This window comes from Patagioenas fasciata, chromosome 8 (genome assembly GCF_037038585.1).
Source record: "Patagioenas fasciata isolate bPatFas1 chromosome 8, bPatFas1.hap1, whole genome shotgun sequence".
Taxonomy (NCBI): Eukaryota; Metazoa; Chordata; class Aves; order Columbiformes; family Columbidae; genus Patagioenas; species Patagioenas fasciata.
Window position 1 is genome coordinate 20,730,754 of NC_092527.1, and position 15,536 is coordinate 20,746,289.

A 15,536-nucleotide genomic window follows, 5' to 3' on the forward strand; every position below is an offset into this window, starting at 1 on the left:
AACTATAGATTTATGCACAAGAAAGATTTTAAAGTCAAGGCACAAGTTAGAGTAGTCTGATAATGAGTTTGCCTACATGGTCTTAATTCAGACATTGTTGTGTGTTATTGTGTAGTCTGTAATTACATTGCCACATTCTATTTGTTCTTTTTCATTTCTTAGGGAATAAGGAATAGAAGAACTCTACTGTGATGTAGATTAATTTTCTTTACTGTTCACCGACGTCACTTTTGAGTTCAACCTGTGAACTTTTGGGGCAGGCCAAAGCATTTCCATAGTCCTCTGTTAAATACCATGTCCTGGATTCTGTATTAATACATCTATCAAGAATTTAAGTGAGCTGTGTAATTTATCCTCTTCCCAGTTTAAGGCCATTGTGTGATGGTAGTTGTTTTCACAATCGAGATACCTTTCCTCACCAAGTGTAGTGAGGAACTCACTTTTGAAAAGCTATCCTGGATCCCCTGAAATCTGGGAGATGGTAGAGACATCTGGACTGACTGATGGACTGTGTTCCCTGTCCTAACCCTCCCGGCATGCTGAGGGGGGTTCCAGTAACTGTTCTGCTGTGTGCGTGATCCTCTAAGAGAACTACTTGGTCTAATAGGAGTATTTTTGTGCTCTGTTACCACAGCAACAGCACACTTGCTTTTATTTTGTTTTCTTTTTTCTTTTTTTTTTTTTCTTTCCTTCCCCTCTTAAGGTGACTGTTGCTTTGAGAAGTAGACCTGTGGAAATGTTTGGCATTCTTGTCCCTTATTGAGATTTCAGCTTGCGTAGGTCAAGAGTGGAAGGAGTCAGATGGGGAGAGTGTGACTCCCAGCAGAGCCTGTGTGATTATGAAGTTACGGTGGAAGGAACGAGTCTTACTTAGTTGTGGGATTTAATGTTAATAAAATGAGTGTGTTGAAAGTCTTGGCTCTTTCTGAGCTCTGCAAATATAAGGCCTGGGACTGGGACATTGGCAATGATCATTTTAGCCCTTTGCATGTGCTCTTGTAATCATGTAGACCCATGTGTTCCTGCACGGTATGAAGCCAGGTGTACTTTCTTCTGTCCACCTGCTCATAGTGACTTTGTGTGTTCATGTCACATTAAGAAACCTATTCTTCTGTCACAGTGTTTGGCCTAGCTATGTGGGGAAGGAAAATGTTGTGTTTATTTGATCTACTGAAATAGGAATTAAATGTTAAGCCACCTCTTGGGCATGGTGCCTCCTGTAGGTAGCAAGACACATCCTTTCCAACTGAAGTACACATACCAGTCTTAACATCTGCTGCCTGGAGGACTAAGAAGCTTTCAGTTTTTGCAATACTTCCATAGGTCAGTCTCTTCTTGTTATCATTTAAAGGTGGAAGGAAACAGAAGCATATGGGTTGATACTGATATCTTGCTGGGGCTGGCTTTTTTCACTCACATAAGATAACAATCTCTTCTTACGTGGGTGCCTAATGCAATCCTTAATACAATTGCTTTATTTTTTCAACTGTTTTATTTTAGCCCTTCCCCAGTATCCTGGTCCTAAGAGAGAGAGTATGTCATGGAATAATTTAAAATTCCATTTAATTTAAAATTCAGACAAGTAAATTAATGTTATTAGTATTGTATTTGGGAATCTCCCTTTCTTTAAGTGTGAATATCTAAAGCAGTATCTGTCACTATGTTATGCTTTTGCAGTAAAGGCTTCTGCTTGATGTTGGAATGTGGTAGCTCTTCACCCATCAGTGTTTTAGTTCCTAGCAGTTTTGAGTGAGAATGCCAAAAGTTTTATTTTTCCCTCTGACAAATAGTAAGTGGGTGTGTTGACTGAGAAAATCAATGGCTAATGGATGAAACCACATAATCTGGGGTTATCGTGGAAAGGCACATTGTTTATAGCCATCTTTACTGTGCTAAGACAAAAAATTCACTGATGCTTATCTGTATAAAGCGTAAAAAGCTGTTCCAGGTTTAAGCATCCAAGTCAAAAGTGTCATGTATGTACAAAAACCAGAAATTAATCAAAATACCTTTTATTACTTTCTAATTATAAGCACATCTGAATGTACATTTTGTGATAAAGATCTTGTATTTAGTTCAAAGATGAAGAGCATTCCAGTGCTAAACCTTTTTAAAATTGAAAACTAAGTTAGTGGTTGCAAGTCTTGCATTGCTTGACTTCAACTCCTTCTGGTTGTATCTAGCTCTTTTTGACTGCATGTTGAGGAAACTGTACATCTTAGTTTATTCAAGAACTTGTTTATTGAAAGATCAGAGTGTAAAATCCCATGTATGTTTAACATTCAGTAATTTACCATTAAGCTACTTGACACAAGTTAAAATTTATGTTAATACCGTCTTGATTAAACAGCACTCATTATCACTCACTGTGATTTGGCCAAATTGGTTTCCTAGCAGATGTCTCAATAAAGGAGCCATCCTACTATAGCATGGCCAAATTAAATTGAATGTATTGCAGCAACGTTTGCACTTACATAGCATCGTTCAAGCCAAAGCGCTTCTCACAATAATTCGTTATATTGGGAAAACTTATTTGGTAAGATAAAGACCAAAGCAAAAGTATGTAGTCTAAAGAGCTATGGGACATTTTATAACTGCAACATATGTCTTGTATTACAATTTTTATTGTTTGTACAAAATAGTTGTCTAGTGGTTTCTAACATAAAACTCGGTTTATATAGCTTGCAGATGAAGATTTGAGTTAACCCTCCAAAGGTTGGAACAGAGGCCTCTATAGATATTAAATATTTCAAACCACAGCCTCAGACTATTTTTATGTAATCCTTTCCAGTCAGTCTTAGAATCTTTAGTGCTCTTCAAACCTTTCCTCTTTCATTTTCTTTACCACAGAAAATACTTGTGATTTTTCCATCTTCCCCTTCAGTTATTCTTTGGTGCTTACTTGCAGCATCACTTAAAACTGCTGTCACGTGGGCTTTGCCAAACTAACTGAAAACTGAAGTGCGGAAGATGGGGTTTTTTTTCAGTATGCAATGTTAGGTTCATAGCTATGACATTCTTTCTTAAATCTTCACGATTTGTTTTTATGTAATTTTTTGCTTCTGTTTATGTATCCAGGAAAAGCTGATACAAATCATAATTGTGCATATGCAAATCTAAGGATTTTCTAAGTTAAAATTGTTTGCCTGTAATGAGCTTTTCCAGCCTCTCCAGCATTTAGAAATTGCATTATAGGTGCATTGTAGTGCAAAGCAGATATCTGACACATGACACCAAACAAGTCCCTGCATCATTTTTGCTGTTAGAGAATTGTACTAATCATGTTTTGCATTCACTTAATGGTTATGCTTATTGATTGTATTTTACAGATATTATAGCATAACTGAGAGCAGACACTGAAGGCAATTTGCCCAAGATCCCAGTATTTCCTGTAATTCTGGTTGTGTTTTCCTGATTTGATTTGGAATGATTCAATTAAGAACTATATGTAATTTCATAGATGTGTGATGTATCAAGTTTGTCACTCATCAGATAATGTTCAGACTCACCATTTCCCTCTGTACGTGCACCTGGTTGGGTTTTCTTGTAACCACAATTCATTATATTGCCAAATTTTCCCAAACTTAATATGACATGGGCCATCTAGTAAGGCTGATGTTCATGCTGTGTTCAGATTGATTTCAGCCATCATTGAAAGCCAAAAGTACTTTTTTCTAAATATGAAAACTATTCCTTGCATTTGTTAGGTTTTTATATAACTCAAAGGCCGTTTAAGTGATTTTACTTAAACCAGGGATGTGATATTTCAGTGCTGAAGGCAAAAGTAAGAGAAGCTGGGGGACACTTGACAACAGAGGGAGAAGGTGTAGCCAGGCGCTGCAGGGACCACTGCCCCCAGGGTCCCCTTGACTCCTGAGCCTGTTGGCTGCATTTCAGGTGGGGAGGTGCTAGATGTGAGAGCTTTGAGTTTGATTTAGCACCGGTACTGTAACACTTAAAGGAAATGAAACATACGGCAAGTGAGAACTGGTAAGATATCCAGTGAAGGCTTTCCGAGGCATTAATGGTCCTGGAAGTGGAGTCCTCTTACATTATTCATGCCCTTTGAGCTTTTAGCCAGGCTGAGCACTCTGCACTCAAGTGTGATAGTAGAAGGTAAAGGGAAATTAACGCTGTAGTGATATATTGGAAGTTCCTTGCCAAAGTAATAATCTTGACGGTGTGTTGAGGGGATAGAAGCATGTCTGAGAGAGGGAAAAACAGATTTCAACTCTGAACTGATCTGAGAAATTGCACGAGAGTACTGCACAGCAAAGAGAATGAAAGACCGCTTGAACGTAGATGCAAGTCCTGGGGTCCTTTCCTGTCCTGTCCTTCCTCATCAAAGCATGTCTTCCAGGTTTCAAAAGAAGATAAATCTTACAACTGCAAGATGAAGTAGCACTCAAATCTTGCCAATGATGATATTGTGGAAAGTTTGCTGTAGGATACTTCAGTGTGTTAAGACTGACTGTAGTGGCCAAGACTTCTCAGTGATTTGTAAATCAGGTACCAGACATAGCTATCTGAATTCCAGCTTGAGTCTGTAGATACTACTGTGCTCATGATTGTTTTTTTTTAACAGGTTTACCTTTCCTCAGGTAAATTCCTTATATTTAGGATTCTTTTCTTCCTCTCCCTCCTACCATTTTTAATTCATCCCATCATTTACGCACAATAGGACTGTGTGCTCGAGAGGGCTTTTAAAGAAAGGTTCAGAAATAGGAGGTTTTTAATGCAGTGGATCTGTATTGGTAATTGATCTGGGATATTTGTGCTGGAGTGGTCTCTTATATCCAGCTTTTACTCCCTGTATATCCCCCAGCTCCTCTGAGGTTTCACAGCGAGTATCCAGAATGTAAAACAAGTCATTGCAAACTAATGGAGAATGACCTCACTCAGAGGCTAAGAGTTGCTATGGGGAGGGAGTGGAGAAAATGTCTGTAAGTAGAAGTCCTTTGCTGGTGTATAAGCTTAAAGATGTCTAAACTTTCATTTACTGTATGTACCTTTTGTAGATAGGGCTAAAATATATTACTTTGGAGGCAGGGAAGATAACTTGTGGTGGAAAAATACAATACCTGTGCCAAATTCTGGTTAACTTATGAAGCGCAGAACACAGATTTCCATGTGTGCTCACAAACTCTTTATATCCAGATTCCTCCTTTTTCTTTCCCACTTAACAGAAAATCATGTTTGAGGCTGATTTTTTTAAAAACCAATTTTTACTTAAAAGTACAAGGTCTATGGCTTTTAGGAGAAAGACAATTCTGAAAATTTTACCCTCAAAAGTATATGTCTTCTAGTTGCAGTGTTGTTTTGGTTTTGTTGGAGCCACAAATTGGATGTATCTGCCACTTGACATAAGCCTTAAGAATAACTTAATTAAAAGACTGTGCCTTGGAGTCCAGCAGTCTGGAATAAAGGGTCCCAATGAACAGCATATCTCTCTATGTTCTGGTTTTCAGGAGAGACTAAAAGCGTTTAGGCCAGCACAATAAGGACCAGGAGGAAAATGATACATAAAACACAGTGATTATGTATTAGTCTGGGTATCATTACTGTGCCCAGGACCTGTAAGAGACAGAAAGGAGAAGAGTTAAGAAAAAAAAATAAAACATTCCTGTGAAGACTTGTGAAGATTGTTCCTCTGGGATAGCACTCTTGATTGTGCAGCCTCACAGCTGCATCTGAACTGAGCTGTTGCAATTTTACCCCTTGGACATTCTTCAGGCTACTAAACATTTCTTCTGCTGGCAGATATCAGCAATACTTACTACTGAATGCCCTTGAGATTGCAATGTTACTAATGGGAGCCTTTGATGATTGAGAAACTGTGTTGAAAGTTTTGCCTTATTTTTAAAGTATGCTGAGTATTCAGTAGTTAAGCAGGTTAAACTCTTTTTGACATTGGTTCAATTATGGCATTTCCCTATAAACACTACTGCTAGCAGATAATTTTCTTGATGTGGTGTTTTTGCTTCAGTGTACAATCAGTAACAAATGCAATAAAAAAGACACTGGAAGTTCCAGAAAGCCCCCGTTGAAGGACTTTAGCAGTCTAGGCTTTCCTGCCACTTGCCTGTAGTGTTATAAGACAGAGCCTTTTCCAATACTCTGTTCTTGTTTAATTTTGTCGACCATTTCAAAAATTCCTGTATTGTTTTGCCCTGTAGGTAATACTTTTAGATTCCTTGTATGCTGCTTATTTAAAGCAAGCTCTGTAGTGTTACAGCCTGTAAAATGGCACAAGCAGGTGCAGTCAGGCGTGAACCCCCCCAACCCTCCCCAGCTGGGTCAGTGGCCGCGGGGTTCTCTTTTCACCTCTGGGTTTGCAGCAGGAGAGCCACGCTTGGGCTTCAGTCCAGCCTTCTGTTCCCCCCATCAGCCATCACGAAGGTGCCTGCAGACCTCTGGGTAAGGTGCAAACCCATGACTTGAAACAAAGCAGCTATGTGCGTAGCCTCCGTTGCAGTTAGTAAAAAGGGGAAGAGACTGGGAAAGAAAAAGCTGTGTTCCAAGGATGGAGAGCAGGGAAACACCACTCCTCTCTGTCAGAAGAAACATGAACAGGAAAGTCCTGCTCTGGAGGACAGGTAAGCTGAGCCTGGGAAATAAGGGGGAGGAAATGCAGAGACTGGGTTTCACATAAAGCATGCTGACTCCATCGGAGTATCCAGCATGCCTGCTATGCTTAATAATGTTGGTATTTAAATAATTTTAAGCAGGCTTTGAAGTTAAAGCCATGTTGAGTTAAGGTAGAGGTCAGCATGTTGTAACTGTTGTCTGAACATTGATAACAACTTTGTGTACTTTTCCATTGTTAAGCTATTGGACCAAGAAAAAAAAAATAAAGAAAATTTTGGAGAATGATTTTAAATTGAAAATGTAATAACTATGGCAGTTCTATGTGGCAAACCCCCAGGAATCACAAAAGGCTGTTATTTTTCTGTATCCATGATACTTCATGGCCTAATTACACAAGTGAAATGAAAATCTTGGGCCCAGATTCTTCCTTCAGCATGCAGAGAAGTGTGTATTGATGGTTTTAAATTTTGAACCATACTTATCAAGTGTTTCAAAGCAAGGAGATCCCAGGCAAGAGGGAATTAAGCATCTTTCATTCCAGTCGACATACAGGGGTAATGGCTGTGCCTGGGAAACTGGTAGAGAGCAGCACTTCACACTGCAACCCCTGCGGGCACTGGCAGCAGCGAAACAGAGCAAATTTTAAAGAAGAGTATCGGTGTAGACAAGCCCAGTGCTACTTATGTCAAAGGAATAGGTCCAGAAGATTTTTATCTTCTGTTTAGGTTTGCTGCTCCTTGCTCACATCACATCTCCTCACTATTCTTCCTTCAAACTTCCAGGACCACCTTCTCTTGGAGGTGAGGTTCCCCCTCCCTGATGTCTGTTTAAAGAAGGTATGAGAGACAATAGCACAGCCTGTAAGAAGAGCGTGCAGTTGTATTGCCTATGGTGTCAAGAGTGTTTTGGAACACTCGGGATGGTGATTGCTGGAGGCACTATGCTGTTTGAGACCTTTGAAGATATAGTTGAGTGGAGATCTCACTGGTATAAAGAGGCTGGTATGGGTGTAAAGAGCAATTACAGGAGAGCACTCCAGTGCAGCTGAAGTGGGAAAAAGGTTTTTTTGTTCCTCCACTATTTGGCAAGAATATGTTTACATAATTAATAGGAAAGCTGCTCTCAAATATCTGTAATTTTGTGTGTGTTCCCATGGGGAAAAACGCTTTCAGAGATCTGTAATTTAGTGTATATTCCCATGGGGACGGTAGAATGTGTGAATGTAAACCACCCTTGATACCATATCTTTGACACATCATCTGTCTTTTCCTTCGGATGTGCTCAGACCTTCTTTGCACTCAGAGGAGCAGCCAGCCCTTGATACACCCTGAGACCAGAAGAGATTGTAACAACTGAGTAATTTCTGGTGTGAGAAAGTAGCCAGAAGAGGTGGAACAAGGTACCTGCAAGATCACTGTCTCATTTTGAAGCTGAAACAGTTGTAGAGGTGAAAGCATGAGAGGCAGGGGGTTAAAGTATTTCTTTTCTTGCTGGTGTTATTTTATGTTTGTTCTGTTTTTAAAGCTGTTCCTGCCTGGCACCAGCCACCCACAATACTGGTAAACAACGCATGACACATAGCAAAAATTCTCTTTTCTGTCTTTCCATACTTGCCACAGGACCAACAATGGGAGGCAACAGTGGTGCCGTTGATGGTGGTCACTGTCTCTGTCACTGATATGGGTTCTTGGAATGAAAGGAATTCTAAAGTGAAGGGATCTGCTCATATAGCAGCAAGTACAGGGTCTTGTCAAAAAAATAAGTCTTCATTTTTGTGGAAGTGTATAGCTGCTCTGATGTCAGCTCAGTGTTCACAAATTCCATCCTGCGCTTCGTAAATTGTCCAAGTATCATTCTCCTATTCACCCCCTTGTATTCAGGAAGGTCTCTAGAAATGTTCAAAAAAACTACAAAACCCCTTGACTTTTAAAAGGTTAGACCAGTATTGTCGATTACTGTTGTCTTACCTTCTGTTGCAACTTTGCCTATACATCTTTCTGTTGTCTTTTTTCTTAAACTACAAGTTCTTTGTGTAGCACACTTCTTAAGACTTTTTATCACTGTAGCTACAGTAATACAATTTACAGCATGTTTTCCCTGCAGAAGAAACTGCTGCTGCTATGTCTTCACCATTGCCCATAGTGGATCAGAGCATCTGCCCACCAAGATTCAAAGTCCTTCCTTCATCAACAGTGGCTCTCATTGTTTAAGAAAAAAATTCTGTAGAAGACTATTATATTACACTTTTCCTAAATGTTTATTACATTGTGCCTTGAAACAGGAGTCTTTCTGTGCTTTGTGGTTATTGTTTGTTGTTATTAATTCAAATATGCTTATTATAAATATTAATGTTTCATCATTTTCTTAACATCAGCGTTAATGCCATAGTAAGCACTACTGGATAACAGTGTATAATGTGAAACCATATAATCTCAAATTACCCAAATTTTGCCTTTGAGTATTTACTTGTTCTCTTATTAGGAAACCAAATTAACAATTCTTAGTCTGTGCAGTCTCCTTGACTGTTTTGGATTTTTTTCATGTTACTCCTAAACCTCCTGTGGGATTTAAAAAACAAACAAACAAAACCCACACACCAACAGACTTTAAATGTTTATGTTATATTTTCAATTAGCAATTTCAATCCATTATTTCAGTGTTTTTCTGTTCTTTTAGGATTAAGTGGTGAGAGCTGAAATGTTTCACAGTGAAAAGCACATGTTAGTTCTTGTACTACTCACCTCTAAATTCTTTGTACATCTTAATATAACCTAATTTGCATTTTTACTGCATTTTTTTTACTGTCATTACTTACTGAGCACACAGTGTGCCTTCATGAAGATGTCTAGTTTTTCCCCTTTTTTGAGTTAGCAATTTTTTATTATGCTGTTTCAAAAAAAGTATGAGTGATTATGATTTTCACCATTTGGTACTTTGCTTTTATTAACCTTAAATATAATGTAGCCTGATGTTTCATCTTCTTAATTCAATTCTCCTAAGGGGAAAATATATGTATGTGTGTGTGTGTATATGTATATATGAAATGATTTTTTGGATACAATTTGTTTATATTGCCGAAGTGCGTAGTCCTCATGATAGGTCAGATGCCAGCTGTTTTGGATGCTTTGAGGATGCAGCACAAAAAAAAAAAAAAATCTTTCATTTTAACTCATTTGCAAGCTACACAAATCGGGTTTATTAATCAAAAATGCACTGCACCACCATTTCTGCTTCTTTAGAGTACAATATTTGCTACTTCATATCTTTAAATTTTTTTCCTGCTGTTAAATTTGATTAGTTCAGTAGATATTTTTGCTGTTTGCTAGTGTAATGATTTTATCAGATTTTGACAGCTTGATTTATGTTAGTGTTACATGCTATTTTTCCTGAATTTGTGTTCTGCATTTTATACTGTGGTTTGTATAATAGGAAAGTTGTTTCCATATGAATTGGATTGTTTTTCTCTTAATAGAGAATGTTTTTATTAGACCCTATGTAATCCTCTGCATATGACAAATCTTTTCCTGCCTCATTAATGTGATGTACTCTGGTTTATAGCTCACTGTGATCACAGCATAGTGACTTCTGTCATTCTACTACATTTGTTTTGCTTGTTATGTAGTTCTCTTCTTAGAAGGCAGAGTAATTTTCTCTCTCTTTTATACCATTCTTCATCCTACATCAGCCTCTTGAGCCCCAGATGTTACTGGTCTAAAAATGGGACAGAAATTAACCCTGAACTCAGAAGACCCCAAACACTCTCTTTTACCACTTTTACCTGCTGCTGTGTTAGAACGCATCTCAGTGCCTCTCACAGGGAGAACATTTTGAAAGGGGCCAGCTCTTTATGTTGTCCTTTCTACATCTCTCTGCCATGAGGGGTACCTGGAGTAACCATGGGCTGCACAGATAAACCAGTTATCCAGATTCTCCAGCTGTGTTTGCCCCACCTTTTTCCTTTACCCCCTGCCTTGTGGGCACTTACTCTGTGCTGCTCTGTCATAGCCAACCCACACCAGGAGCTATCTGTTATGTACTTGTGGCTTATCGTCCACTTGTCAGCAATTGCACATTACTTCATGTGACAGCTTCTAAATCTATCCCTCACTTCAGAGCTCCAGCCAGGCCTTGCTTTCTTGCGTTGTCTTGGTTGTAGAGCTGCCCTGTGCTACAGAGGGTGCTGGTGAATGGGAGAAGGAGGATCTGCTGCCAGAGGATGGTTGAGAGAAAAGTCCTGGGCAGAGTCCTTTCCTTGTGAGCCACAGGTCTGCATTTCTATTTCTACCATGTCTTCAGTCATCAAAAATAATGTGCTGTGTGATGGAGAATTTCTGCAGCAAGGAGAGGTAGGATGAGTTCCTGTGTTTACAGCAGCTAGGGGTGTGGTGCGATGTGTGGAGACTATTTTGCCAGTACTGGGTGCCATAGGCGTTTTTTCTCAGCATAGCTGTGAGCACGGGTTCTCCACTGCCCTCTGTCTTGGGAGCTGCTGCCTACATCTCTGACCTTCAGTGGGACCAGAGCAAGTCTAGGCAATCAAGATGATGTAACTTGTATTTTATTTATGCAAGGGCTGGGGAAAGGGCTGCGTGGTTTATAAGAACTTCATTGTGATGGATTAACTTTGCTTTTGAATGATTGTGTATGGCACATCCAAATGAGGGATTTCAAAGTGGCCCGGCAGCCCGAGCAGAGCAGTTACCAGGCCCCGTGTGAGCAGGGAGGCAGCGAGAGAGCCGAGCTGCGGGTGTCGACTCCTGCAGGAGCGAGCCCTCCCTCCTCCCAAGGGGAACTAATGAACCACAGCAGAAAAAGACAAAATGCAGTTCATGAATAGCTTTACAGTCCCCTTTCTCCCACCAGCCCCGCTCTCTGTCCTGGGAATGCACTGCCCACACAGTGACCAGAGAGGAATCTGGAGGCATTTGCAAGATAATGCCATATCAAAAGTTCCATTCTCACACTCTCTTCTTGTATTTTCAAAACTGTTTACATGTTTCCTTTCAGTTTGCATGAATAAGCATATCACTCCAAGACTAAAAAGGGGAAATGCATTTGTAAATGTGCGAAGGCACATAACTGTAATAAATTGCTTTAATTACATATGGTGTGTTTAGTTTCTGGAAGCCTAATATGCCTTTGTGTCTCCAACAAGTAGCCTTTCCTGTTTGCTTGCTTCTCTTTATGAGGCTGGCCATCCTCCCAAAGTAATCCTCATCCAAGTTCTCTGCTTGACAGATGCTCACCAAGAGCCTTTTTGATCCTCAAATGCTCAGTGTCATCTCGGGTGTTGCTCTTGCAGGCAGCAAAAGGTAGAGACTAGGTTTTCTCATGAGGAACTTGATGTCATACCATATTTTAGAGTGATATGTTTTTCTTGTTTTTGATGTCTTAGATATAAATTTGTAGCTCAAGGCAGAGTTATCTCACTAGTTTCATCCAACTAGTAAGTGCAGGCGGGGAGGTCATTTATATTATCTTCCTCAGGCCGTCACAGCTCTGGGGTATTCAAGCAGTGCTGTTGCATGCTTGTCCGTAGTTACTGTTTTTCCTGGTAAGTGCCAAGTTCCTTCTATTTTCCTTTCCTTTACTGTTTGGGAGGATTGGGAAGGTGTGCTATCAAGGTGCTTTGGCTTCTATATTTTTCAATTACAAAAGCTACAGAAGCATAATTAAGTTGTTTTTACTGCTGACTAAATATCTCTCACTTTTCTTGTTCACTATTGCCTGTATTTGACCTATTAGTTTTTGTTTCAGTCTAGAAATGAGTGTGCATTTAAACTCTTTCACCTTTTGTAGGGTAGATAGTTTTGGAGTTACTAAGCTTAAGTTATTCCCTGTGACAACCAGGAGTTATTTAAGGTGTTATGCAGTATGAGAAAAGGTCTTACTTTGAAGATTTTCAACTTGGAGTTGAAAATGAGGTGGCAAAGATCAAGGGGAAGTTTTTTTACTTTCTGTTGGTGTTTTTCCCTATCTGCAGTGGGGAAAAGCTGTTTAGTACTGCTGGGATTAAATGCAGAGAAGAACTGACAATACAATCTTCTCTTCCTCTGGGAAAAAAAAAAAAAAAAGTTTTTTCAGAATCTTCAGAGTCAGTTTGGATAGCTAAAACAACCCTTCACATCATGTTGGCCTGTCTGTGCCTGTCATACCCCAACCTTCTCTGAGGAGCTCCAGCAAAGCCAACCAAAGTTATACGAAGTGTCTGGAAATCACCTTTGTACAGCGCTTCCCAGAGCTGGGAGCACTGATAGTGTTCACTTATTCCTCTGCGCATCGCTGTCTGTGTGTGCAAAAGGGAGATACTTGCTCGTCCTTCCTGAACCTTGCTCTCTAAAAGTTGCTGTGCTCTCATGATGTGAGGACTGTATTAATGAATTCCTCAGTCACAATAATCTGATTAAATTGATGGGGGAGAGGGAGCCAGAAGATGAAACAAACATGATTTTAAGATATACGAGATACCCAATTAGTGACTGACCGACTCAGCATCTAAATGGAAGTGTTGCACAAGAGATTTACTAGTAACCAATGTAATAAGTTATACTGTATGGTTTTTCACCTGAGAGAAAGGCTCATGTTCTGTTACAGGGACCTGTAAATAAAACAGTGGCAAAGTATTACTTGTAAGAAATAGGAGGTATGTGTAACTGTATAGTTTTTAAAATCTGCATATATACATATATATATATACACATATATATATTTTGCTTAGTAATGGACTAGAATATGGGCAGTACTATGGAGAGGTTAGCATGGATTTTAAGATTTTTACAGACACTTTCACCAGGAACCTGGTGAGTGTTTTCAGGCACATAGGAAACTGAGACCTGAGTAGGAATGGAGTTGCTTTGTGTCACTGAGGCTTCGGGGGCAATCCCCTAGAGCACAGAGATAATAGAAAGGAAGCTTTCCGTCAGGGAGCATATGTTTTTGTGACGATTACACTGTGTATAGATTAGGACTTCTGGGAGGGAGGGAATGGGAAGATGTGCTTGGAACATAGGACCATCTGCCAGTACCTTGGCATAGTCATTTCATTAATGAGAAGCTTATTAGCTTGAGTCCAGCTGAGATAGACAAGAAAGACAGCAACAGGGACAGAAAAATGTCACCCAGCCATCATTGAAATGGGGAAGAGATGGCTCTGATAACCTGTAAAATCTGGTTTTGTTTAAAGAACTATTCTTGTTCTGATTGATAAAGGTATCAGTTGTCTTTTTCCTGAAAAAATGTTTTCCTTAATTTTGTGATGCAGTGTGGGTGACCCTTTGGTGGGGAAAATATACAACTGAGAGTACCCTGTATTTGACGAGAAGGTGCTAGGAAAAAAGGAAGAATAGTGATATTTTTTTTTTTTTTTTTTTTTTAGTGGGAAATGTTTTTTTGCATCAAATGACCGACTTTTCCCTTTGGTAAACACCTGACGGTGCCCTGTATTGAATGTTGGATATTTAACATTTGTGGTCACAAAAGATGCCTCCTGGAAGACACAACTTTGAGAGCATCACAGTCCCAGCCTTGGCTATGCCAGCAGCCTCAGAGAGCACACAGTCTGACCTGTGCTCCATGTGAGGCAAAAAATCAGGGGGAGTGCTCTGGGTGGACAGAAAATAGTGCTCCGGAGGCAAAAAAGACAAAAAGGCGGTGGTTAGGAGCCTGCAGACTGCGTTCCTGTGACCTCACATTCCTGATTCTGCTGCTGACACGGTAAGTGTCTGAGCTTGTGCTCTCTTCCTGAGTTTTGCTGTCCTGTAAATCAGAAAAATTATACTTAGGCTATTTGAGGGAGAGCTTTGCTGTTATTTTGTTGACACAAGATGTAAATGCTATTTTATTTAAGCAGCTCTGTTTTTTCTTTTGATGTTTGAGTCAGACTCAAGTCTGGGTGAGGGTGAGATGGCAGGGCCTTTGCCTGGAGAAAATGGTGGTTAGAAACACCAAGTGGTTTGAGTGTTGGTATTTGGAAATTATTTCCCTTTTTTCTGGTTTTATACTGTTTAGGTTGGACTGGTAGTTAAACTGAAGGGAAGGAATAAGAGAAAAGTGTTTTCCATGAAAAAAAACTATAATCTGCAACTACCGAGGTCCATGGGAGCGTGGATATGTTCAAGACATGATGTGAGGGTTGTATAGTTCACCAGCAAAATGGTCTGGTAAATAAGCCTGGACAAGGGCAATTTCTGTTTGCACTGCTGGGAAAGAAAAGGCACTTTCCCCTGACGTTTTTGCTGATTTATGAGGTAACTCAGAGTATTGTCTCTGACTTGTCTATTGTAAATCTGTTGAAACAAAAGGAACATACGTTTTCAAAAAAATGAGTAGAAAAATATAGCTTAGAAGAGTCAAAACACCTAAGCAGTGTGAGCCTTAACTGAAAGGGGTTTGGTTAGTCATCCACTTTGCAAATTCTCTTTTTGTATTGAGGAGGAGAGAAGATTAGTGAGATGAAAATCTATGTTATTCCAGAGATAAGAATGGTTTATGGTTGGGTCCCAAAGGAGAAAGAAGTTTTTTAATATTATTAAAAAAACCCAACCCTTTGCTGTGATCCGTGTGTAATGCTTAGACCGTTCCATGTCAGAAAAATAATTATAATACTGTATGGCGTGGTGTTTATATATATAAATGTATGTACAAATATTGGCAAAACATAAATTTAAATCCTGACCTTGTGCTTGTTGAATTCACTGGAAATGCTTCTGGTAATTGTGACAAGGATTAGATCAGATTCTCACGCTGACATATCAGTGTGGTCTGAAACTCAAACTGAAGTTTCTGCTTTTGCATAAATTTTTTCTACCTGCCTTAAAATGGAACAGAGTTGATTGAAAGTGTTGAAAAAAAATTGTCCTGCACACCGAACCCTGCTGTGTTTCATCTACTGAAACGCTGTTTGGTAGTATCCTACAGTGATAATATTCAATTGCTGTGTTGCATGCTTT

General features: G+C 39.5%; 1 protein-coding gene across 9 annotated transcripts in view; it reads left to right on the forward strand.

The window, feature by feature from the left end:
• The window catches only part of NDST2 (N-deacetylase and N-sulfotransferase 2), a 136,858-nt gene that overhangs the window by 61,467 nt on the left and 59,855 nt on the right, over window positions 1-15,536 (forward strand). For 3 of the 9 annotated variants that reach the window (XM_071811818.1, XM_071811822.1, XM_071811820.1), the window contains exon 3: window positions 6,389-6,596. The exons of 5 other annotated variants lie outside the window; for them this stretch is intronic. The gene's annotated coding sequence lies outside the window, so the exon portion shown is untranslated. Of the gene's footprint in view, window positions 1-6,388; window positions 6,597-13,963; window positions 14,302-15,536 lie in introns of all 9 variants that reach the window. One more of the 9 variants, XM_071811819.1, reaches the window with a different exon arrangement.